General features: G+C 36.1%; 1 protein-coding gene and 1 long non-coding RNA gene across 4 annotated transcripts in view; one reads left to right on the forward strand and one right to left on the reverse strand.

Moving 5' to 3' along the window:
* GALNT13 (polypeptide N-acetylgalactosaminyltransferase 13) overlaps window positions 1-24120 on the reverse strand; it is a 566099-nt gene that overhangs the window by 127392 nt on the left and 414587 nt on the right. The window lies entirely within an intron of this gene.
* Window positions 623-24120, forward strand: part of LOC112810890 (uncharacterized) — a 42995-nt gene continuing 19497 nt past the window's right edge. For both annotated transcript variants that reach the window (XR_003204908.2, XR_003204909.2), the window contains exons 1-2: window positions 623-805; window positions 2161-2281. This is a non-coding gene — a long non-coding RNA (uncharacterized lncRNA). The remainder of the gene's footprint in view (window positions 806-2160; window positions 2282-24120) is intronic.

Below are 24120 nucleotides of genomic sequence, written 5' to 3' on the forward strand. Positions count from 1 at the left end.
TATTGTAATAGGCCCCCAAATGGTCCCACTATCCAATGCCCGCCCCCCCCAACCCCTAGCTCTCTCCAGTCTATTTCCAATACAAGAGTCAGAGTAATCCGTTCCAATCTAGGTTAGATCATGTCACTCCTGTGCTCAAAACCTTCTGAAATGGCTCAGTTTCACTCAGAGAAAATGCTAGAGTCCTTGCTTTGTCCTATGTAATTCACCCACAGTCCTGATTTCCTCCACTCCTCCTCCCCAACCTGCTGACCTCATCTTCCTCAGCTCTTGTACTCACTTGCTGCAGCCCCACCGGTCTCCTAGCTGTGCTTTAAGCATGACAGGCACACCTTTGTCTGGAATATTGTACCTAATACTTGTAATGCAGGTTTTCACTCAAATGTTACTTTCCCAAGGAGACATTCTATGATTACTGATTGATTTTATCCAACATCCCACATCTCCAAATCCTACACTTTGTTGCTTTTTTTTCTCCATTACATTGTAACTACTTGACAAATACTACACAATTTAACTAGTTAAACCACCCTATTAGAATGCAGTCTTTATGAGGTCACTGATGTTCATCTGCTTCTTTTTCATTGTGGTTCTCCTACTAAAGTAGAATGGTACCTGGCATAGTGGGACTTCAAAATGTATTTATTGAATAGTTGAACATCTTAGTGCTGGAATTGTTTTTTTTCCCCCCTCTGTGCATGCCTATATTTCTTATTTAAAAAGTAGAACAAACTTTAGATCAAGAGATACAAATGTTGGCTTTAGCCTTGGATAGATCACTTTATATCTGTGTGAACTTGGGTGGGTAAGTTCAAAAGTCTGTCACCTGAACTTTTATCTGTTTGACTAAAACAAGATAAAATGATATATTTTACATATGTATGTTTATATGCATATGTGTATATTTATGTGTATATAAGGTATATACACACACATATGTAATGAAGTAAAATGATACTCTGTGACTGCCTCATATGGATTATTGTGAGGATAAAGTATAGTAAGTGTTTCTGAAAATATTTTTTGAAATATTAAATGCTATTAAAAGCAAGATCATTATAAAGAGGTTATTATATGTATTTCTACTAATCATTTTAGGATAAGCAATAGACCCAATTATATTCACATATTTATTTCTGTTTCATGGACTCTATAATCTGAAAGGACTCATTTTGAATCTAAATTCAGTTTGATGTATATTGATTTTTTTTCTCCACCTATGGAAGAAGAAAAGAGAAGTCTTGAAAAAAATTCAATTTTACCATCAACATCAATACAGTACATCAGGTAACACAAGGAACAATAAAAAAGAAATGAATTGGAAAACCATTTTATTAAATTGAGTCATTAATGAAACAATGCAAAACAGCATTAAAAGCCAAATAATTTTTATGTGCTTCATTTAAAGAATTTATGTGTCTTATATCCATGAAGAAGGCTGAGAAGGAATGAAGGGGTTCAAAGATGATTAGTGGAGTTGCAACTAAAAGATGAGGGATGAGGGAAACTTGGTCCCCTAACCAAGTTAGAAAGTTGGGGCAATGGAAATGAATCTGCCAAGAGACTGACAATGGGAATAACACAGTACTATGCTGGCTGGCTTAGGAAGTCTCAACAGGTTCTATTACTTAAAGCCACATACAATATTCCAGTGCTTTCTACATCTATCATTTGAAGACAGAAATGGGAGATAGCTCATTTTAAAATTAGTTTGTATAATAATCACCCAATGTACCTGCAAAATATTCCTGTGATAAACATGAAATATATGTTTACAAGGCATGTATTGCAACTGAAAGTATATTTTATCTAACAATAAACCTCTACTAAATTAAACATAAAAATTCCTTCCGACCATTGGGAAATAAGCCATCAATCTGAGAAACTCTGGTACACAGAGAAAGAAGGCTCAGGTCCCAAAACTGACTCTCAACAAGTTTTAATACTAATAAGTATTCAAGTCATTCTTTGGAAATCAGGATTTAAGTCAGTAATTGGCAAAAAAAAAAAAAAATCAGTACTTGGTAAAACCTCATCATTAAAAATCCATTGTCACTAAAGTGTATATTCATTTCTGGTTATGAACTGAACACGATTCAAAGCTAAAACTCTACCCATGTCCTCACAGCAAATTTTAATCCTTATTTTCACTATCTCCAGTCAAATATGTCTGTGTAAGAAGGGCTATATTAAAGAAGAAACCCTGTAATTTTATTCAAATAATGAGATACTTCAAACATCCCAGTTGGCCAACACACTTCTTGACTTATTAAGGAGGGTGGTAAGTACTGAACTATATCAGAACATTTTAATGCTAACTTAAAATATGTTTATTATTTTATAAAGTCACTGCAAAAAAAACCTTGTCAATTATCCAAAGTTCCTCCAAATTATGATCAAATTATACAACACTATTATTTCTGTTAAAGAGTAAGGCAAGCCTGAAAGCCTAAAGAAGCTATCATACATAGAATATACAGAAGCTAGCAATAGACACACCAGCTGCATATTACTCTTCGGTTTTGAAACATCTTGTATTAATATAAACTATGAGAAAGCTACATTAGTATGATACATTTGAAAATTAGGTTCAGAGTGTAAGTTAAATGAAAGCAGGGTCTGTGCCTGATTTTGCTTACGACTGAATGCTTAGCATGTGGTAGGTACTCAGAAAACATTTGCCTAATAAATGAATAATTTTCACAACCATGTATCTTTGGCCCAATTCCCTTAGTCCTCACGTGCATTATGCATTTCTGTTCATTCACTAAGAGCATCATATGTAATAACCAATTTGTATTAACTATGCCTTTTATTTTCTGTATTCTGATGCCTTAACATCTGGGACCTTGCTGACCCTAAATGGACTGACTCTCCCAGAGTTAATTTCTGGAGATAGTAAACTACCTCCCAGGGAGCATGCCTTTGAGGTGTAAACCAACAGATCCAGAGCGCACACCCCCATGACCTCTTCTATAGGGCTCTCACACTTTTATAGGGTTCTCCAGGGGCCAAATATCCACTTACTCTACTCACCCAGGGCTAGGTACCAGATAACAAGGGCCACTCCTTATGTACTAGAGCCTGATGAAAACATTAAAATAGCCAGTCCTAGGCTTGCTCACCCTGCCTTGCCTGTTCCGGCCCATGGAAACCACAATAGAGGCTCTTGTACATACTACCTCATTCCCTTTGCCTTCTGATTGACCCCTATATGTGGTGCTTGTTTCAAGGGATCTGTGAATACAACAAACTTCTTCCTTTCTGACAGTCATTTTCATGTCCACATGTTTTATAATACTTGATTAAAACAAATCGTTGTTAGAAAATGTTTCCATTCAAACTGTGGGCAAATGAAACATAACTCCACATCTGGAAAAACAAATGATCTCATATGAAAATGATGAGAGACTCCTCACCTATGAAGTTAGCAAAGATTTTTAAACTGGTCATTCTGAGTGTAATTTGGTATTAACTTTCTACTCTGGTAAGACATTTTGGTAACACTTAAACCAATATTGCAAAAATTAACTTGTGACAGAAAAAAAAAAAACTAGCCAAAATGCCTAATAAAACAGAATGATGTTAATAATATATATTAATCCATAACACATACTGTATCTTCTATGGAAATGTATAATATATTGTTCAAAGAAAAATATAAAAAATATAATTCTACATTTATAACAAAATATGTATTTGCTTGTTCATATAACAAAGGCTAGAAGGCTAAACACTGAAATGCTGAATGAGTATCCTATGTAGTGAGTTCATGGGTGTTTAAATATTTGTATATGAAAATTTTAAATATTAAAAATAGACAGATTAAATTATGTACCTGTAAATCTAGGTGTAGCAAAGGCAAATAGTTCACCATATTAGCTTCAGATCTCTTTCTAAAAAAATAAAACATTACAAACACAGCTAAAAGCCCCACCTAACCCTCTCTCTTACTTTCCTCCCTATAATTTACCTATAAAGCAATCATCTTCCATATATAGATTTTTAAAGTTTCTCCAGTAATATATATTACTTTGGAATTAGGAAAACCATATTAAATTTATCTGGCATTGTATTGTAACATCTCTTCATACTGAACTGATGTTACTCTGTGTCACTATTTTATTTTTTAAAATGGTAGCATTTCCACTTAAACCCTAGCTTTAACTTGTAATACTTATTATATGGGTCCTGACATTCTACCAGAGGCTGCCAGGCATTATCAGGAATCCTTTGATGGAAATATATATACATATATATTTCTTTATAGGGAAACATTTAACCATTTAAAATTTATATTCATTTACTAGTAACTAAAAATGGTAGATTTACAAAGTTACTGATTATAATGGTTTTTGCCTGGATGGCACTCAACAGCATCAAACCAGAAAGTAACTCCAATAATCCTGAACTAATTAGGACTCTTGCCCCAGGGATTTACCAGTTAGGTAGACAGAAAAGTCCTTGAAGCAAGAAGTCCCATTCTGGGGGAATGACTTCGTTAACTTGAAGTAATTTCACTGTAGTTTACTTTAGTAATAAATATTGGGACATTAACATTTTAAACAACTGAATGCCAAGTTGTAATTACTACCCAGAAATTTTAATCAAAAAATAAATTTGACCATTCTCAAACTAATGTTACAATTACATTGAAAATGATTTGTGGTTTTATTAAGTTTCTTTAGACAAAAGAAATAGTCCAGGATCTCCAAATTCTAATTTGAATTCTAAAAGCACCCTTTAAATATAACCTAACCTTAAATAAAATGTTCCACCTATAGAATAACTTTGTCTTCCTTTGGTGCTTAATAAGGGAAGTTCTACATGTGAAGTAAACCCAATCGATGTTTGGAAATTTAAATCGACCCCTGTGGTCTCACAAATGAGAGCCAAGAATATCCTTCATTAGAGTGCAGCAGTTATCATCCAAGTGCATGGGCTCCTAGTGCTTGGGTGGACAAAGCTTTCTGGTTTTCCTGATGGGTTGGCCAGGTGATGGCCACTTTTAAAAAGAAAACCAAAATGTTTATGGCTCTTGACTTTACAAACTGTACCTCTTATTTAAAATATTCCCACTACCAACCATTCCAGTTGCCCCTCATGATCTGTTCTTTTAATCCTAAACCCAGCAGGAGCTCATTTAACCAATTAGACCTCTAGATGTGCCTGGTAGTTCCATAGGCAGGTGGCACTCAATCCCTTCTCCTATCCACCATTCATGCTATTCAGCCCTTTGGTATTATAAAGTATCTGTCATTCATCCCGATACATATATGCTCCTTTACAGCCATTATCTATACATTATTTAGCTCAGAATCCCTAAGGCTTTCTAACAAGTTAAAGTACCAAGTAGAAAATTAATGAATAGACACAAGACATAAATGTAAACTTAAAGTTGATATAAGGAATAAAGGATCATGAAAATTGTCAGATCATGAAAAAACTCATTTTTTTATTTTACCATTTATCTCAACATTTTAACTTCTAATGATTTAGACTAAGGACGGCCAAAGATTTAGTTCCAAAACATTCATTGCTCTGTTGCTTATAGCATATTTAAAACGACCTAAAATCCCAGTTACGAGAGTTTGAATAATTTTGATTAATCTACATAATTTAACCTAACACAGTCATAATTAATGAAGTACAAATGAATGGGGAAATGTTCAAGGTATATAAGTTAATTGTTTTTCTTTTTTTCTATCTAGAGATTAGAAGAATATATGCAAAAATGTTCACAGCAATTATCACTCGTATTAGCGTACAGTGATTTCTCATTGCCTTTTTAAAAATATATTTTTATTTCTATTTTTCCCACATAAACATTCATTCTATGATAAAATATGAATTATTAAAAATGATCAAATGAAGTTGTTTACTGATTAAAGTGATTCTTTTAGGCAGTTACTCTAGTGTTGCATTAAATGCATAAATGCTTTATCCAGAAAACTTTATTCTTTGAAAGAAATACAATTATATTTTCAGTTTCAAAATAATGGTGTTGAGCATTTGCCATTTGTTGAATATACGCATTGAAGGAAGAAAGAAATTTGCAAGTCTCTAATTATGCAGACATATTTTCCATAAAATTGTTCTATTTTCCCGTTATTTCATATTATAATATTAATTGTGAAGTCATGTGAAAAAGCAATCAATTCTTTATATCTCTGCTTAACTATGAAAAAAAATGCCAAAAAGTGTCTCAAAATATTAGTACTGAGCAATGGCTACTAATAGTGGTAAATCAACATCTCCTGGTATTGTAAAGGCAATTAGCAGCTTATCCCTTCCCCTAGACAAATTAAAATGATGAATATTTCTCCCTGTTAAAGGAGAAAGTGAGTTGTTCTCCTACCAAATCTGCAAATGGCAGCAGAGGCTTCCTTTGAAACCAGCCTTTTGTTTTAACAAATGAAACTAATCTAGTGTCTTTGCTTGGATACCAATCATGGAAGATAATATCAGAGAGGCCTTTATCTACAATTGTGGTAACTTGCAAAGCTTCACAGACAGCTGAGTTCATTATGTTGGAGCTGCCAATCACATAGGCAGTCATTTATATTGCTTTTGAACTTTCATTGTTATGGTTCCTCATGGACATTTCTTTGCTCTTTCACAGAATGTTTAAACATTCCATTCTCTATCCCTACAAATGACACTCTAGAAGATCCCCATAAGATGTTCTTTGCCAAAACAGAGAAATAAGATGTTTTTCATTCCACTAATGTCCAAGATATGATTGCTCAAACTATTCTCAAATTTTTGAAATCATTATCACTATTATCTTGAGAATTTTTTTTTTCTGCTTGCACTTATGAAAAACCGTAGGATACTGTAGCCTTCTACACACTATAAATTCATTACGGATTCTTATAACACCCACTGAGATAATTTACTGATGTCCAAGAAATCAATAAACACCCTTTAAACTGAATTGGAACTAGAAGCATTCTCAGCCTTGGAAAAATTTAAGCTGTAAATAAATATGACACAGCAAACAATGTGGAGGAATTGATGTGGGTTTTCAGTCCTTATAATCTAACCCCCACAATCCCTACACCAGAACTTTTCCTTGGGGTCCCCATTTCAAACAAAGGCAATAACCACCTACCCACTTGTTTGCAACAGGAAACTCGCAGTCATCTTTGACTTCTTCCCTCTCTGAATTTAAAGCTTTTAAATGATCACTACATTTTGTTATTCCTACCTCCAAATTATTGCTGGACATCTCTCTATTATCACTACTATACCGGTTTAGGCCATCAACGACATTTACCCTTGGTGGAAAACACCACACCCTGCAGCCTCCAACCTCCTGCCCACTCCAATTCTTCTGCCATATAACAGCCAGGGTAATCTCTCAAAATAAAATCAATTCACTTTCCACTTATGTTCTTCAATGGCACCCAGTTGCCCTGTGAGATAAATTCTATGCTGCCGTGTAACTCTTCCAACCATATCAAATTTCTCACTTTCAGTTCCTGGAAAGCATCATGCTTTCTCTTAGTTCTCTGCAGTGACAGACTTTAATCTTTCTGTCAGAAAAAGTCCATTTTCCCACTAGTCTCCTTTTTCCCCAGCTAACTTCAGCTCATCATTCAGGTCTCTGCTTAAAAATCACTTCACTCAGAAAGACTGCTCTGGCCTCCTAAAACTATTTTCCGAAGGCCTCTTCTGTGTTCTGCTGTGCATTCTTCCATCCTACATCCTACTTTTCAACTGCATCCTAACTGCTTATTGACTTGCCTCTATTTACCTTTATGGGGTAACATCGAGAACAGGAGTATGACATTTGTTCAACATTTGTTTAAAAGAGGGGGATTGATTCAAGTTTTAATAGCCAAAATTATTCATATACATTTCATTACAACTCCAATTTATTGCCAGATGGTTAGAACTGCCTAACTTTCTTCCAGCTCAGGGCTTTAAACTCCCCCTATCTTGAGTACTTTAAATAATGTCATCATTCCAAAGACATCACACTTCTTTTATATTGTTCCAATTTCTCCCCCCTCTCCTTTCAGAGGCTGAGATTTTTCTGCCTTTTGTACAAATAACATCCATTTCTCTCTCACAAGCAAGTTTCCTATTTGTTTTATAGCTGACTCCTTCAGTGCCAGAACACCAAGGATATTAAACTTAATAACAGACTCCTAGGACCCTTCTCCATAATGGCCTTTATTGGAATAGCTCTTTCCTATATCCCTTCCGTAAATGCATCCATGTGACTAGAGAGCATTAGTTCAAATGAAAACCCTCACTTGCTCAGCACCAGGCTGAAGCAGCTATACAGCCTTCCATCATTTCCAAAGTTTCTGAAAAATAAAGTCGTGTGATTTTTCTTTTCCCACACTTCTCTATTCTCTGCCATGTATTCAAGCCCTCTTCTTTCCTTGACTCTTTCAGAGCATACATAATACTAATGGGTCTGAAGGAAAAGTTTAAAGCAGCATCATTTATCAAGAGTCAGTATTTCTTGAGGTCCTACTAAGTCTTAGGTGTGGAGCTAGGCAGGTCTAGGTAATACAAAAAGGAAATGATAAGCCTCCTAAAAATCTTCCTTATTGGAGGGGGGGGGAGAGGGGCGGTGAGCCAGATTCATAAACAGATAATTCCAAGCCATGTGGCATTTTAAATTCAAGGTTTGAGCAATTCTATGGAAGCATGGAGAATGGAGTGATTCTGCTCAGGAAAAATTAGGAAAGGGAATTGTGAGAGGTAGGAAGGCTTCCAAAAGGAGGCAGCACATACCTATGTGCTCTGAAAACATGTATGAGTAAATAGATTCCTTATTTTTTCATTTTCTTCTGTTGTCAGATAAAAAAAAACTAACGAATTTTCAGCATTTGCCTTCAGGCTGAAATATAATTTCATAAATTACCCCAGTTTCAACAGACACCTCACCACTAATCTGGCTCTGGGGGAGGGAAGCACAGGATGTAGCTATTGACAAGTCTGAGCACAAGGACACCAGCTCAAACCATGTTCTAGTGATATCTCTGTTGCTGGGTGAGCACCTAGGGGAGGTATGTATATTCTTTTTTTTTTTTTTTTAAATTTTTTTATTGTTATGTTAATCACCATATATTACATCATTAGTTTTTGATGCAGTGTTCCATGATTCATTGTTTGTTCATAACACCCAGTGCACCATGCAAAACGTGCCCTCCTCAATACCCATCACCAGGCTAACCCATCCCCCCACCCCCCTACCCTCTAGAACCCTCAGTTTGTTTTTCAGAGTCCATCATCTCTCATGGTTCGTCTCCCCCTCTGACATACTCCCCTTTTCTTCCTCTCCTGTTATCTTCTTCTTTTCCTTTTTTCTTAAAATATGTTGCGTTATTTGTTTCAGAAGTACAGATCTGTGATTCAACAGTCTTGCACAATTCACAGCGCTCACCGTAGCACATACCCTCCCCAATGTCTATCACCCAGCCACCCCATCCCTCCCACCCCCAACCACTCCAGTAACACTCAGTTTGTTTCCTGAGATTAAGAATTCCTCATATCAGTGAGGTCATGTGATACATGTCTTTCTCTGATTGACTTATTTCACTCAGCATAACACCCTCCAGTTCCATCCACGTCGTTGCAAATGGCAAGATCTCATTCCTTTTGATGGCTGCATAATATTCCATTGTGTATATATACCACATCTTCTTTATCCATTCATCTGTCGATGGACATCTTGGCTCTTTCCACAGTCTGGCTATTGTGGACATTGCTGCTATAAACATTGGAGTACACGTACCCCTTCGGGTCCCTACATTTGTATCTTTGTGGTAAATACCCAGTAGTGCAATTGCTGGATCGAACGGTAGCTCTAATTTCAACTGTTTGAGGAACCTCCATACTGTTTTCCAGAGGGGTTGCACCGGGAGGTATGTATATTCTTGTAAGGAGGCCCTTCAGCTTGTTTCTCTGCATCTAGAAAATTGCGTCCAGTAGAGAATATTACTTAAAAAAACTGTATCTAAAAAAAAAGATATCTCCTTTGCAAACCACAAGGCAGAGTTTTATAGAACACATAAAATTTCTTTAATATCTCATTTGGTTAGATACTCAGTTTTTCTGTGGGGTAGCTGGGGCAGAATTTATTATCCCCATTTTATAGATGAGTTGCTGAGGCTCAATAAGAGTCAAGGATTTATCAAACCTAGAGAAGTCTTGTAAAAGCAGGGCTTGAACCATCTAGCTACAAAGACTGTCCATATGTTCCTCATTTCTAGACTTGGCAAGGTAGAAAGCTATATTTTTACCTTTAACACAACATTCATATACATATACACCATTCATGTTTACATTCGCTTAACAACAAACTCTTTTCTCTTTAATGCCTCTAAACAATAGCTTGTCTCATAGATCATAATGCTTGAAGCAATTTATTTGCTGGCCAATACTGGGTAATTAGACAAATTATAAATTCATAGTGTTCAAATGTGCTTCAATCAATAAACACTATTTTTATTCATCTGTTCATTCATTCATTCATTTATCCCTTGCCTATTCTCCTGTGCACATATAGGAGAGCATTTGTGCCAGGCACTGGGCAAAGATATACGAATGAATCAAAGTCCTCACTCTTGAGGAACTCCTAATTAAGTAAAAGATATAAAGAAAAGCACATAGTTATAAATGCAACTTTATGGACCTAGATAAAGTGTCATAGGAGAAGATTCAACACAAAGGTAACAGTTGAACAGAATTTTGAAGGCATTTTTCAGATGAATAAAGGATAAGGGCATTCGAGGCTGAAACAAGAGTATGCATAAAGATACGGAGTCTAAATGTGTCTGGACTGTTAGCCAAGTGTGAGAAGCATGGTATTTTGAATGCTAAATCTAAGAATTAATCATTTTAAATATTTTCCATAAGAGAAAATAAATTATGTAACCCACTACTACAGCATTCAAGCCCAAAATAGATCAGCACATAGCTGCTGTTTAAATCGTTCAAACTAGTCAAATGACTTCCTTAATGAAGATTGCCTTGGCATTTGCCTCCAGAGCTCTTGTCTCTTTCACAAATAACACATTTACCTTACTCTATTTCTGTAGCAAGAAGCAGCTACCAACTTATTCCAAGAGCTAGATGCTTGTGGTTTTAAAGAAAAAATTAAAGGTATTTCAAATTAGTTCTCACTACTCAGGGGATGTTCACATGTTAAGACCTCCAGGTTGTTGATAAAGACAGGCATCATTCAGAGTATAAAAAATAATGTATAAAATTACTTTGTCAAAATTTGATTATATCTTCACTTTTTCTAAGCTAACTTTCTAGAAATTTATTTATTTATTATTTTTTTAAAGATTTTATTTATTTATTTGACAGAGAGAGAGCGCACAAGCAGGGAGAGCAACAGGCAGAGGGAGAGGGAGAAGCAGACTCCCTGCTGAGTAGGGAGCCCGATGTGGGACTTGATCCTAGGACCCCGGGATCATGACCTGAGCCGAAGGCGCATGCTTATCTGACTGAGCCACCCAGGTGCCCCTAGAAATTTATTTTCACTAAAATTCTAGAGGAGCTGCTATTTGTAATGAAAATATTTTTGAAAAACAGAAATACAGGGACATTTCTAAATTTAAAAAAAAATGTGGTTCTTTGATTTTTTCTACCATAGATTATTTCAGAGATAACCTTATCAAAATCTTGCCACATAGTTTTCTCTCCATTTTCAAAACCTCACATGATTTTTGTTTCATGTATAGCCAAAGCCTTGATTAAAGTTTTATTTTGTGTTTTATTTTAATAAAGAAATAGTGTTATAAAGGGAATATTTATGATGAGCTGTAAGTTTTTCTTGAGGTCCTCATAATGATAAAATAACAAAGTGCTCAGGCATATTCATTCCTTCAATCCTACTTTTGTCATATTATCTTTCGTCCTTGTCACTCTTCCAGACGAGACAAGGGAAATCATAGCTTGTGGAAGAAAAATATTTGTATTGCAATTCTTTTGAATTTACATTACAAAGGGAGGAGGATTTAAAAACAATGGGAAGTATGGTAATGCGAGGGATAAGATTACACTGTTTAAATTTAGGTCATACTTGTTATTTTATGTCATACTTTAGGTCATTTTGTTATTTGAACTGTATCATGTCACGTGAACTATACCGCATAACACAGCTGAACTTAATGTCAATGGGGGTTAGGATAAGGTGTGAATTTTTGATCCATGGTGTGGTATGGTTTGAGTGAAAAAATTAATATTCCTATTGAGACACCTTTCAGAGATTTTTAGAAGAAATGAATGCCCAAACTGCTGGTCCCTGGATACACAGAAGCAGAGGAAGCTGGGAATCAGTACAGCTTGACTCTTAATTGACCATATCACAACGGGTTAATAGAGAGAAAAGAAAACAGATGTATATATTGGTGGAAAAAAGTTATTGATGTCTGTCTCATTTTACCATTTTTGCTTTGGCCAACAGGTGAAGGCACATGAGAATTTTATATTAATTACATTGCCTTTGTGGCTTTTTTTCACCCCCAGCTGCAGAGGCAGGCACTGCAAATTTGATTGGGATCAGTCCCAAACACTCACTGAGCATGTTATGCTAATGGTGGATTTCTTAGTCCCAACAAGCCGGAACAGAGGCTCTAGTTTCTCTAGCATTTCCTGTTTGCTTGTGATTAGTGAACATGTGCTGGTCATTCTTTCTGCTTTAAAGTATGTGTGTGTTTTAATTTCCTCTGACTGGGTTCCTAGGTACGACTGCATCTTCTCTGGAATCTTGCTGTTAGTATGGGTACATTAGATCTGCCTGGCTCTAATAAGTGATCTTTGTTTCTCATTTAGCTATTTTTTTCTTGTCTGTACATTCCTGTTGGGAAATACTTAGCTAGGATATAAAGGGCGTGATAGGTCTAGACATGAGAACTTCACAATGACTTCTGCTTCCAAAAACATGGAAGACTAGATGTCCAGAGAAACCAAACTGGCCAAGCACAACAACAACAAAAACACCTGCTACCCGTTAAGAAAAAACTGACAAATTTGACTATATTAAAAAAAAAAAAAACCTTCGGTTAACCTCATAGAAATTAAAATCACTAGCCATAAACTGGGTAAAAATATTTTCAATACCTATAAACAACAAAGAGTAGTAGACAGAATATACAAAGAATACCTTAAAATCAATAAGGGATCAAAAAATTTAAAAGTTAAGATTATAAACAAGCTTTTAAGAATATTGATGGTCAACAAATAATTGATGCTTAAACTCATTAACAAGATGACTGTATAGAAAATTGATACATAAATATCAACTGCATTTTTACACAGTACTGATAATCAGCAAAATATAAAAACGTTTCCATGTTACACTATTTTAAAGCCTGAAAATACCACTGTTGGTGACAGTGTTGGAGCAATGGGAACTTTTTGGGCAGTAATACACTGGCAAAACAACTTTGGAAAAACACTGACCTTTATCTTGCAAAAAAAAAAAAAATTGAACTTGCTCAGTAATTTCACCCCTTGGTATATTCCATAGACTAGTGCTTTTCAAACTTTAATAGCCACAGAAGGATATAATAAGATGTAGATTCTGATTCAGTGGATCTAGGGTGGGGTATTTTTAATAAGCTCCAGGTGATGCTGTTGTTGCTGGTCCGTGGACCACACACTTTCAGTACCAAGCCGCAGAGAATCTCTTAAACCTTAACAACAGGAGTTTTGTAAAAGAATGTTCACAGCAGCTCTATTTACAATAAGTGATATTTGAAGACAACCTAAATATCCATATTTGGTAGCAGAAATAAATACTTCATAATACAGTTACATGATAAAACACTATGCAGCAGTGAAAATGAACTAGTATGGGTAAATATTAGAAACATAATATTGAGCAAAAATATACATCCTGGAAGAATACATACAAAATAGTTCCAGTTATGTAAAAGATCAAAGGCAAGCAAATAAACAAGTATGTGCTAAAACCATCAAAGGAAGGAAGAAAATGACTCACAAAATTTAGGATTGCACTCAACTCTGGCAGCAAGATGGTCAAGCAACGCAATTAAGAAAAGGCACACAGGGACTCCTGGGTGGCTCAGTTGGTTAAACATCCAACTCTTGGTTTTGGCTCAGGTCATGATCTCAGGGTCATGAGACTGAGCCCCACATTGGGCTCTGTGCTCAATATGTAGTCTGCTTGTCCCCTCCCTCCCCCTTGGCACAAGCGCAGCCTCGCTCTCTCCCTCTCTCTCTCAATCCCTCTAAAATAAATAAATAAATAAAATATATAAAAAAGAAAAGGCACACAGGTGCTCTTGAGGCAAAATCAGTACCCAGTTTTTAAAAAGCATGTTGGGTAGAAGGATGTTTGTTTTTTCTTTAAACGGCACTTTATCATGCCAATGCTGGTTTTCACAATAAAAATAAGTCTTCTATACTATTTCCCTAATTAAATATAAATTAATATAACGTAAATGTAATACAAAAGAGGAAAAGGAGGTTAACAAAATAACAACAACAGAAAGTGAGAATCAAAATGCATGGACTGGGGAGCCTCAGTGGCTCAGTAGGTTGTCCGCTTTCTACTCAGGTCATGATCCCAGGGTCCCGGGTAGATCCCCGGCATCGGGCTCTCTTCTCAGCAGGGAGTCTGCTTGTCCCTCTCCCTCTGCTCCCCCCCCCGTTTGTGCTCTCTCTCTCCCTCATCTCAAATATATAAAATCTTAAAAAACAAAACAAAACAAAATGCATGGACTATATAATGACTGATAAAATTTGAAGGCAAAACCTATGAAGAGAATTCAGAAAAGATCATTCTGCCAAAGTGATATGATCAAATTTACAGCTCTCTGGCATTCTAATTTGATCTAAAAAATAGACTTTAAATATAAGAGGAGTGCATCGTTAGCAGCGTATCCCTTAAATATCTTCTATAAGACTTTCGGTAGAACCCACAAATGATACATTGACGGTACTCCCGGAGTAAGAGTTTAAATTGCAATAATGATTTTGCTGATTAAGGTCATTTATGTAAGTTCTGGAAACCTGGTGAATAGAGACAGACTGTATATTGTTGAAATTAAAGAGTGCTCTCATTCAATACTCTTATCAAAATAAAAGTATACTTCATCGCCTCATGGAGTTGGGCCCAAGGACAACTGATAAGAGATTTCTTCAGGAAACTGTCTTAGTTACTCCCCAGCACTGAACCAGCATTTCACTGTAAATCCCCAACACAGATTATAGCAGAGACAATTTTAACCTAAAAAAAACCCCCAAAAAAACAAAAAAACCAAACGCACTCAAAGCAGGCATTACCAGCTATCCTCCAAGACTAAAGGAATCTTTAGCAGTGATCCAGCAGAGTGTCAAATTTAAAGCAACAGGGACTCCTGAAGGTCAAGCCAGAATGACCTCACTGCAAAATGTGCCCTTGGCACCTGAAACATTTAACCCACTGCAGAGAGTTACTGACACTGAATTTTGTATGTTGGAGATATTAAGGATGATTTTTTTTCTATTTTAATAGTTGATTTGAAATTCATCCTGCTGACAAATTCTGGGTGGCAGGGGTTTTTTATTTTAAGGCCAATTCTGACTTTGTAAGGCTATGCACAATGATATCTTTTGTAAGTAAACAAAGTCATATAGATGGGTGCTTAATAGAGGGTAGAGACCAGGAGTTCAGCTTCTGTCTCATTCAAAAGGAACTGAAAAATTGTCATATAAAAAGATATGGATGTTTTAGCAAATATCCATATGATGCTGTAAGAAATTACCAGTTTCTGGGGGAATTTTTGAGCTATATGTAGAGTTGCCAAATGTAGCAAATAAAAATATAGAATGTCCAACTTATCAGTATATGTCCCAAGTATCAAATATTACACAGGACACATATTAAATGTTAAATGTTATTTGCTGTTTATCTGACATTCAAATTTGACAGGCAGTCGCATTTTGGAGGAGAGAGGACTGGAGTCCCTTTCTATATGGAGTAATCATAAAGCTTAGTGATTTTAGAACTAAGGGGCTCAATGTTGGAAAAACCTGTGCAACTATTTTAGGGGCCAGAGAGCAACAAGAAGGTTAACCAGAGAGGATAAACATGAGCCTGAACAATTTTTACTAGATTTTAGTGTTTCTCAAACTTTAACATACACCAGAATCGCCAGAGATCTCGTTAGAATGTAGATTCTCTTACAGTGGTGTCTTTCTTAGGGCTGTTATAATAAAGCACCATAGACTGAGGAGCAGTGGGGGCTTACAAACAACAGACATTTACTTCTCACAGTTGTAGAGGCTTGAAGTCTGAGATCAGGATGCCAGCAGGGTCCGGTTCTGGTGCGAACCCTCTTCCAGGTCGTGAACTACCAACTTCTTGTTATATCTTCACATGACAGACAGAAAGTGTGAAATCACACTGGGTTCCTTTTATAAAGGCACTAATCTCAGTCATGAGAGCTCCATTCTCATGACTTAATTATCTCCCCAAGGTCCTGTCTCCCAATATGATCATTTTGAGGGGTGAGGATTTCAACATATGAATTTTGAGGGCACACAAACATTCAGTTCCAAAACAGTGGGTCTGGAATGAAGGCTGAAACTGCATTACTAACAAGCACAGAGGATGACATACTGTCAGTACTTGGCAACATGGAGTAGAAAAGGGTTACAACAGTGCTTCTCAGCTTTAGTGCCCACTGGAAACATCTGGAGGCTTTTTAAACACAGATCCCTGGGCACTGTCCTCAAGAGTTCGTTTCTGAGTTGCCAGGTGATGTTCATTTGGCTGCTTGGGCCCACACTGCAGGAACCACAGGATGATGACTTTACCTGAACAGCTGATCACTAAATGTCTAAGCTAGTTATGTACCATATTGAAAAAGTAAAACAAATTACACATAATTAAAAGGAAATGACTCCTTTTAAAAATAAATTACAAAAAAGAAGATTAAAGGGAAACTTTAGTTCCTAGACTGTAAAGCTTAAAACCAGTGCCAATAGTAGTATGATCTATTGCCTTTAAGACTTCATCTCAATTACCTGTGAATTTGACTGCCTGAATCCAGAGGAGCCTGATCTAGTTCCTTTAATCAAGAGTTAAGTGAGGAAATCTGGTTACTGATCCTCCATTCAAATTTAACAGTCTTGTATTACTGTTATTATTTTTGGCTTAAATCTCTTTCTTCATGTAGTAATCATATTATAATGCTTAATAATGTTAGAATTAAGGGGTACAAGGTTGGAAAAACCTGTACACCCATTACAGGGGTCAGAGGGAAACAAGAAGGCCAACAAGAGATAAAAAAAAAATGAGATGGAATAATTCTTTCAAACTTAAACATGCACAAGAATCTCCAGATATCTTGTTAAAATGCAGACTCTTAAATACAGAGTACAAACTGGTGGTTGCCAGAGGGGAGGTGCGTGGGGGGTGGGAGAAATAGATGAAGGGGATTATAATATTATAATAACACTGTATGGTGACATATGGTGACTACACTTAGAATGGTAAACACTGAGTAATGGATAGAATTGTTGAATCAGTTTTGTACACCTGAAACTGTACATGTAACATTGTGTATTTATTACACTGCATTAAAAACTAAAAATAAAAGGCAGATTCTGATACAGTGGTGTCTTATTTAGGGCTATTATAATAAAGTACCATAGACCGGTATTTCAAGCAAGCCTTAAGTAATTGTGTGTCACATGAAGAGCAAGAGTGAAACTTTCTGTTCTGGCATGGCCATGAGCCCTGAAGTGGTATCTTGCTCTCCTGTAAGGTTGGCCTGGTTCTTTTCTCAGGGATGAGGATGTTCTATTCTATTAGTACAGGTTTTCCAACAGGAAGCATTTTTTGTTTTCTCACCCAACCACTTCCACAGGGAGCTAATATGTGTCAGGGTTTGGCCTCATAGAGTTGAGATGGTGGAGATTCTGATTACAATGGAACCACCAACTTCAGGACACAAGGGGGGACAGTGGCTGGGTTTCTTATAAAGAGAGGGAAAAAAAATGAGGCAAACACTTTTAACAGGTTAAAATGTGTCACAAATAAGGTTGAATCTCTTCACTGGAAATTAACTACTACTTCTGGAGGCCATGTCCAAAGCACTGTGGCAGAATTGAAATATTCCCACCCACTATTCCCAGCTGATAGTCCCAAGTGACCACATGACTTCCAGGGAGCAATCAGCCTCCAGATCACTCGGTTACAATGGGTGGCTTTATGTCCGATCTGTCACCAGAACCACTGTATCCATTCCCACCTTTTCTGTTTCAGGGTCAGGACTGGCCTACTGGTCTTCCTTACCTTCTCTGCAACCTACTTTCCTTCTTGTGGCCATGCTAGTTTAGCCCAATAAATATAGAACTTGAAAGAGGATTGACTCCTTTAGGAAGGCCATGGACCCCCCATGCAAATCAATCTACTTTATCTCCACAGAGCAGAGCTTGGTAAAAGATGCTGAGATAGCATTAGCCAAGTCACTGCAAAAGCATTTTGAAATTTGTCATTTAAATATAGCACAATGTAAAACCATAAATCTTCAGGCACTGCACTGCTCAATAACATCTAGAGGACCAGGATCAGATTTAATCTATTAAAAAATAGTAAAGCAAATTTGTACCCTTTGCATATGGTTTTAAAGTTAGTAAGAACAGGACATAGTTATGCCAACAAATTGGACATGCTAGAATAAATGGATAAATTCCTAAAAATATAAAACTTCCAAAACTAAATCAGGAAGACATAGAAAATCTGAACAGACCAATTACCAGCAATGAAATTGAATCAATAATCAAAAACTCCCAACAAAAAAAGTCAGGACCAGATGCCTTCACAGGCAAATTCTACCAAACATTTAAAGAAGAGTTAATACTGGGGTGCCTGGCTGGCTCAGTCAGAGGAGCATGCAAGTCTTGACCTCAGGATTATGACTTCAAGCTCCACATTGGGTGTAAAGATTACTTAAATAAATAACACTTAAAAAAAAAAAAAAAGAAGAGTTAATACCTATTCTTCTCAAACTATTCCAAAAAGTAGAAGAGAAGAAAACTGGCAAATTCATTCTATGAGGCCTGCATTACCAATACCAAAACCAGATAAAAACACTACAAAAAAAGAGAACTACAGACCAATATCTTTGATAAACATAGATGCAGGAATCTTCAAAAAGTTATTAGCAAATAGAATCCAACACTACATTAAAAAATTTATTGATCAAGTGGCCTTTATTCCTGGGATGCAAGGGTGGTCCAATGTTCACAAATGAATCAATGTGATATATCACATCAAGAGAAAGGATAAAAACCATATGATCATTTCAATAGATACAGAAAAAGCATTTGACAAGAACAACATCCATTCATGATAAAAATCCTCAACAAAGTAGGTTTAGAGAGAACATACCTCAACACAATAAAGGCCATATATGAAAAAAGCACAGATGAGAGATGTCCCCTCTCACCACTATTATTCAACATAGTACTGGAAGTCCTAGCCATAGCCATTAGACAAGAAAAAGAAATATAGGCATCAAATTTGGGAAAGAAGAAGTAAAATGATGAAATGATACTATATAGAAAACAAAAAGACTCCATAAAAAACTACAAGAACTGATAAATCAATTCAGTAAGATTGCAGTATACAAAATCAATATAGGGAGGGGGGTGGGAGGGATGGGGTGGCTGGGTGATAGACACTGGGGTGGGTATGTGCTATGGTGAGTGCTGTGAATTGTGCAAGACTGTTGAATCACAGATCTGTACTTCTGAAACAAATAATGCAACATATGTTAAGAAAAAAGAAAAAGAAGAAGATAGCAGGAGGGGAAGAATGAAGGGGAGTAAGTCAGAGGGGGAGACGAACCATGAGAGACGATGGACTCTGAAAAACAAACTGAGGGTTCTAGAGGGGAGGGGGGTGGGGGGATGTGTTAGCCTGGTGATGGGTATTAAGGAGGGCACGTTCTGCGTGGAGCACTGGGTGTTATGCACAAACAATGAATCATGGAACACTACATCAAGAACTAATGATGTAATGTATGGTGATTAACATAACAATAAAAAATTTAAAAAATCAATATAGGGAAATCTGCTGCATTTCTATACACTAATAATGAGGTAGCAGAAAGAAAATTAAGAAAATAATCCCATTTGTAATTGCACCAATAATAATAAGATATCTAGGAATAAACATAAGCCAGAAGATGAAAGACCTGCACTCTGAAAACTATAAAACATTTATGAAAGAAATTGAAGATGACACATAGGGAAAGGTATTCCATGCTAATGGATTGGAAGAACAAATATTGTTAAAATGTCCATATTACCCAAAGCAATCTATAGATTTAATGCAATGTCTATGAAAATACCAACATTTTTCACAGAACTAGAAGAAATAATCCTAAAATTTGTAGGGAACCACAAAAGATCCCAAATAACCAAAGCAATCTTGAAAAGAAGAACAAAACTGGAGGCATCACAATCTCAGATTTCAAGATATACTACAAAGTGGTAGTAATCAAAACAGTGTAGTGCTGGTACAAAAATAAACACAGATCTGTGTAACAGAATAGAGAGCCCAGAACAAACTGACATTTATATGGTCAACTAATCTTTGACAAAGGAGGCAAGAATATACAATGGGAAAAATATGGTCTCTTCAACAAATGGTATTGGGAAAACGGGACAGCTACATGTACAAGAATGAAACTGGACTACTTTCTTACACCATACACAAAAATAAATTCAAATAGATGAAAGACCTAAATGTGAGACTTGAAGCCATAAAAATCCTAGAAGAGAATATAGGGAGTAATTTCTCTGACATTGGTTATAGCAACATTTTTCTAGCTATGTCACCTGAGGCAAGGGAAACAAAAGCAAAAATAAACTATGGGGACTATATCAAAATAAAAAGCTTCTGCACCACAAAGGAAACAATTAACAAAACTCAAGGCAACTTACTGAGTGGGAGAAGATATTTGCAAATGACATATCCAATAAAGGGTTAATATCCAAAATATATAAAGAACTTATACCAAAAAATCCAATTAAAATTGAGCGGAAGACATGAGCAGACATTTCTTCAAAGAAGACATACAGATGGCCAACAGACACATGAAAAGATGCTCAGCATCACTCATCATCAGGGAAATGCAAATCAAAACCACAGTGAGATGTCACCTCACACCCATCAGAATGCCTAAAGTCAAAAACACAAGAAACAAGTGTTGTTGAGGATGTGGAGAAAAAGGAACCCTCATGCACTGTTGGTGGGAATGCAAACTGGTGCAGTCACTGTGGAAAACAGTATGGAGGTTCCTCAAAAAATTAAAAATAGAATTACCATATGATCCAGTAATTGCACTACTGGGTATTTACTTAAAGAATATAAAAAACTAATCCAAACAGATATATCTACCCCTATGTTTATTGCAACATTATTTACAACAGCCATATTTTGGAAGAAGCCCAGGTGTCCATCAAAAGAGGAATAGATAAGATGGGGTATAGACATATGTGTATATATACACATATAAGTCAGAGAAAGACAAATACTATATGATTTCGCTCATATGTGGAATTTAAGGAACTAAACAAAGAAAAAAGAGACAAGCCAAATAACCAACTCTTAACTATAGAGAACAAAGTGATGGTTACCAGAGGGGAGTGGGTGGGAGGATGAGTGAAAGAGGTGATGGGGAGTACAGTTATTAAAAATATATATATATATATATATATATTATGTATATATATACATAAGAGTACACTTCTTGTAATGAGCACTGAGTAAGGTATAGAATTGCTGAGTCACTATATTATATACCTGAAACTAATATAACACTGTATGTTAACTATACTGGCAATCAAAACAAAACAAAACAAAGAAAAAGACATAGTTGAGAATAAAATAAAGAATAAAATATCTAATAACAATAATAAGGTGATAAATAACAAAAATATTAAAGAGAGAATAACTAAAAAAGACCTAGAAAATGTTTCCTAAATGAGCACCAAAAAGCAGAAAAAGAAATCAATGAATCTGATTACATAAAAATAAAGGCTTTCTCACTGGAAGGATGAAGGAGAAATTAATACAAAGTAAGGGAGACAAGTTGGGTTGAAGGAAATTCGTTTGGATCAAGATTTCTCCATATTGACAAATGGGGATTAAGAGGCACAGACTTCCAGGTACAAAATAGGTAAGTCACAGAGATGAAAAGTACTGCATAGGGAATATAGTCAATAAGATTGTGAAAATGTTGTTTGGTGACAGATGATGACTACACTTATCATGATGAGCACTGAGTAATATATAGAATTGTTGAATCACTATGTTGTACATCTGAAAATAATATAACAGTGTAGGTTAATTATACTTAAATTAAAAATATGTAAAATAAAGAAAAGATTTCTGCATATTGACCTCATTATATTGTTTCTATTTTTGAAGTATGTGCATGTATTACATATTCAAAATAAACATTTAAAAATTAAAAACAAATTTTAATGAAAAAGCATTGTACAAAGTTAAAAGGCACTTGGGAAAATATGCTTGCTGGATTCTGCAAAACTAGCTGACAAAATTCTGTGACCCAGAAACTTTGCTCCTGGACATAAATCCCCCTCCTCATTCTTATATAAGTCCATAAGAACATGTATGTTGCTAGTACCTAGAACAGTGCTTGGCACACAGCGAATATTTGATATTATTTATTGAGGAAACTAAAAAGTAAATGGTGGCAGTGAGTTGGAGCTACTTTGGATAACCATCCCAAAGAGGATGAAGAGTTGAAATACAGAGGATTCCCACCATTGAGGGCTTTGCAGCACATAGATGTACACATAGAAACCAGGAATTGGTGTTAAAATCATAAGTTTGTGTTATAAAGAGAAGAAAAAGGGGCACCTGGGTGGTGCAGCAGTCAGTTAAGGGTCTGACTCTTAGTTTCTCATCAGGTAGTGATGTCAGAGTAGTGAGATAGAGCCCTGTGTTGGGCTCCACACTCAGCACAGAGTCTGCTTGGGATTCTCTCTCCCTCTCCCTCTGCCTCTCATGCTCATGCTCTTGATCTCTCTCTAAAATAAATAAATAAATCTTTAAAAATAAAAGAGAAGAAAAATATGGACATGTAACTCAACACTATGCTAATGAAAAATAAATTGACCCCAAACAATGTACATTTTCAAGCAAAACATTCAAATAAAATACACAAATTAAAGAAATTAAAATGGTTGCCTATGATGGGGGATTAAGGGAATAAATAGGTGGATAGATGATGGATAGATAGATAGATAGACAGACAGATAGATGATAGATAGATAGATAGATGATAGATAGATAGATAGATGATAGATAGATAGGCCGTAGTCACACTTTAGTCACCAAAAAGTGTGATTAATTGAGTCTTCTTGACCCAAAGTTTAGGGGGGGATCTGACTATGACACATTAAAAATGATTACAAATACTTTGCTATTCCTTCCTTTGAGAGATAGGGTATAAAATCTCACCTTGGTTTTGAGTTTACATTGATGATTTGCTTAACTAGGAGAATGTGGCTGAAGAGGCATGTTGGGATTCCCAAGTCTAGCTCATAAGAACCCTTGCAGCTTCTGCGCAGGCCTCTGGAAACATTGGCTCTAAAGCTTCCCCTAGAGCTTCCTTGATAGTTTTCTGAGTACCTTGAGACCACTCTGCTGGAGAAGTCACAGATAAGCCCTTCAGTTGACCATCCTAGCACAGCCTGGCCTTTGAGCCATCAGAACAAGGTGCCAGACATGGAAGAGAAGCTATCTTGGACTCTCCAGACCAGCTATGTGCCAGTAGAATACCACTGAGTGACTTCAGTCAATGCCATATGAAGCAGAGGAAGTAGTCTGCTGAGCCCTGCCTAAACTCCTGACCCACAGAATCATGAGATATTTAAAAAAATGTTCTGTGTTAAGCCACTAAATTTGGTGGATAATTTGTTATGCAGTAATAGAAAATGGGAATGAAGACGAACAGATAACAAAACCTGACTACTACCAACTTTAAATACCAGGAATCGAGGATAAAATTATGAAGGACTGAAGGATTAAAAGACAAACAAAACGGTTTACATTCTGAAACAGCTTCCTACTGTGAATCAGAGTCCTTCAAA

This window comes from Callorhinus ursinus, unplaced genomic scaffold (genome assembly GCF_003265705.2).
Source record: "Callorhinus ursinus isolate GAN/ISIS: 27379988/994484 unplaced genomic scaffold, GSC_fseal_2.0 scaffold2, whole genome shotgun sequence".
Taxonomy (NCBI): domain Eukaryota; kingdom Metazoa; phylum Chordata; class Mammalia; order Carnivora; family Otariidae; genus Callorhinus; species Callorhinus ursinus.